Here is a 3535-nt window from a genome sequence, read left to right as displayed (position 1 = left end):
TATGTCCCACTGAATTAATAATGGCCCGTATGGTAACAATTGGAACTTTTTCTATAAACAATGCTGCTTTGGCCAAAGACTTGTGTATGCTTAAATTTTGTACATTAACATACACCATGCATAAGACACTATAGCTGACATGTGTATGCTTAAATCCCTTGGTTAGGGCATAAATGTTTGCATCATCAAATTGTAGCATCCCATGTACAAGACATCAATGATGCCTCAAGTTTAAGGATCATCTACATGATTGAGATTATAGAAATATTTATTGACAACTGATTCCATAGGACTGTTCTACTAATGGGTCTATCTCAATGACTTGTTTGCCTTAATTAGTGTATTTAGGCAAGTGACTTGAGATTCATCACCCCTGAAGGTAAGCATAATATGTGCCATTCTATTTGAAATATCAAAGCCCTCTTGATAAACCTATGACTGGGAAATATTTTAGGATCTTGTACCAATGATAGAGATCTCAAGTTCTTAAACACTTAGGGGAAGTTCTTTGGATTTTGAGAGGGGAGGAAAGTTGGTTAATGGAATTTTGGTTTCCATTGACCAAGAATTCCATGTTCTTTTTTTTTTTCAGATTTATGTGGGGATCAGGGAAAGTTTATTTTCCTAGGTATCACTTACCCGGGTAAGTGATACCCATCTCCCAGGTGGGTAAATAACTTTCCCACCTAGGGGGAAAGTTGCCAACACATGAATGAGATAAAAATGCCCCTTTTAATAATTGATTTTTATGGATAAAATGGTCATTGCCTTATATATATGAGAAATAAAAGAACATGGGTAAATGCACTTACCTGGGTAAGTGTTTCCCAGGTAACTGCATTTACCCGGGTAAGTAATTTACCAAAAAGCAAACAAGGCCTTAAGAGTATACCAGTTTGATAAAGATACTATAGATTATTTATATAATTATAAGCAAAAAGACATGAATGAAAGTTTCCCTATTTGTATTAAACTAAAGTATGAATGCTACAAGATTGCCCTTTTACATTATCACTAGATTGGTTTTAAGGCATATGCCTAACATTTGCATTTTTAATAATATGCATTTCAGTACAACATGCTTTCGTATATATAATTATGTATATTTGACCCATCCAACCCAAATGGTTGAACTGTTGACTTGGACACAGAGACAAAAATGGTTCAGCTGGCTAGTTGGATTTTAAAACATCTACCAAGACCAGAAAAGAGTTTACCTTGTTTGCTAGACTAATTAATTATATCCCTTAAGAAGCTGAAAGCATTGGTTACTCTAAGAATCCTTGGCTTGCATCAAAAGAGAAGGTATTCCTCTCTGCAATTTGGGTGGGCTAGACTCAAGCCCGATCTGAGTCTGCTCGAATAATATACATACATATACATCAAGTTGAACTTCAACATGCCTTAGGTCAATTAGACTAAAATACTCCTATCTTCAAATTTGAGTTTAAAAAGAGAGAGAGAGAGAGAGAGAGAGAGAGAGAGAGAGAGAGAGAGAGAGTTTGAAGAACTAATTTAATGAGAATCAAACTTAATTAGTATCAATCTATCGAGCCTAACTGAATTCAAGCATAAATTGTTTAATTAAAGCTCAATTCAATTGCACCCTTATATGCATTTTATTTATTTTGTAAGTATATACGCATTTGTAAATGAAATATTTTACATAGTTTCAATGAATTTCACTCCTAAATTAGGGCATAAATCCCAATAAAATATGGCTATACAAAAATGAATCCATAAATTATTTCAAACCCAACTATGAACAAATACGACTAAGCCTAGTCTATCAAATGAGCCCAAGTCTGGCTTGAGTTGTGTTGGTTAAGTTTGGATTGGACCAGGCCCGAGTTCGAGGATTTTTATCTTTAGGGTTAAACCCAGGTTAACCCAACCCTACCCGTCTAATTAATTTGCACCCCTAGTAGCTTATTATAAGAAGATTGTCTAGTAACAGCCTAACGGGTGTCAATCATGTTGAAGAGTATATTCCCCTCATTCCTCAAAAAAGGTCATTTATTATAGTTTCATGAATTTAATAAGACCTATAGAATATAGTTTTTTTTTTGGTAATATAGTTTGCATATTACTAAATGTAAGTTTAATCAATTTTTCTTTTCGGACTCTTAGGCTATCTTAGGTTTGAAGGAAAATGTAGGGAAAGGTATGAAAACCTATACAAGGTTTGTAAAGGTTTCCTTGCCTTTCCCTTCCTTTCCCTACTTTTTCCTTCAAACCAAACATAGCTTTAGGGAAGAGCTACCCCCAAGCTTGTGTAGCTCCTCACATTTTCTATCAAAAAAATAAAATAAAATAAAACACTACATTATACATAACACTACATATTTTGAAGGCAATACATTGCAAGCTTTTCAGTGTGGCTTTGATTGTATGGACATTTATTTATAATATATAACACTACATTATACATTTTATTATAATCTTCATTTTATCCCTCCATGGTTGACCTACTGTCTTCTTCAAAAATATAAAGCTGAAACGTTGGTAACACTTTTTTTTTTGGTCCTGTATTCTAATTGAGATAAAGAGAGCAAATAAATTGGAGGCAGATTTTACAGAACTAGCGAGGTTGTTAGAAGATTGTTCATGCACTACCACTGTAGTTTTTATGTGAATTGACTTATACGAACTCCCGAGAAATTCTTCACCTGAGAATTGAGGGTAGGGTCTACCGTTGTACACACTCCAATCACCAGAGTTAGAGAACGATGAAGGGCATGTTTGTCCTTTAACTTTTTATGTTAGTGACACTACAAATATATATATTTTTTGTCATGTGTAAAATATATATATATATATATATATATATATATGGGTTTTATACAATGAAAGAATATGCGAACCTTAAACCATGCGATTATATTCAAAAGGCTATCTTTTATAATGTGAATTTTACTGGTTCAAAACCATGATTAGCTGGTTCTAAAATGAGAAACAAAATGAAAACGTCCTTCAAAACACTAGTGTCCGAGAACCAGATGGAACACAACCATAAGAAAGATACACCTAAATGTAGACCAGGCATGGTTCCATACTTCCATTGCATTAATATACGAATATTCCTTTATATCCAGAACATGATAGACGCATCTATCACTTGGCCAGAGCATCATTCGCAGATCGGATCTGTTTAATTCTCTAGTTTTCATATACCACGGGTATTCATTTGCTGTTTAAAAAAGGCATTGTGCATTGAAGATTAATATAACTTACACCTTCGGCTCAGTTTGGGGGTACAAATACAAATAAGTAGTGCAAACTCTTAAATTTTGCTTGTTTTGTATGTATTTGTAGTTTGTAACTTTGTACTCCTTCCAAACCGAGCCAACTGCAAATAGGATGAAATATTTGAGTCAAAATCAGAAGCCATGCTTATGAATTACGACCACGTACCGCAATGAGTATACTTGTTTTTACATAAAAATGACACGAAAGTTGGAAAAATAGGTAAAAAGTAAAATCTACGAACTGTGAACCGTTTTTAGTCTCAAATTGAAGTTGTGGGCAGGGCATA

The sequence above is a fragment of the Nelumbo lutea genome, chromosome 3 (assembly GCF_056320005.1).
Source record: "Nelumbo lutea isolate HS-2025 chromosome 3, American lotus-T2T, whole genome shotgun sequence".
Classification (NCBI taxonomy): Eukaryota; Viridiplantae; Streptophyta; class Magnoliopsida; order Proteales; family Nelumbonaceae; genus Nelumbo; species Nelumbo lutea.
Note: the sequence above shows the minus strand (reverse complement) of the source record.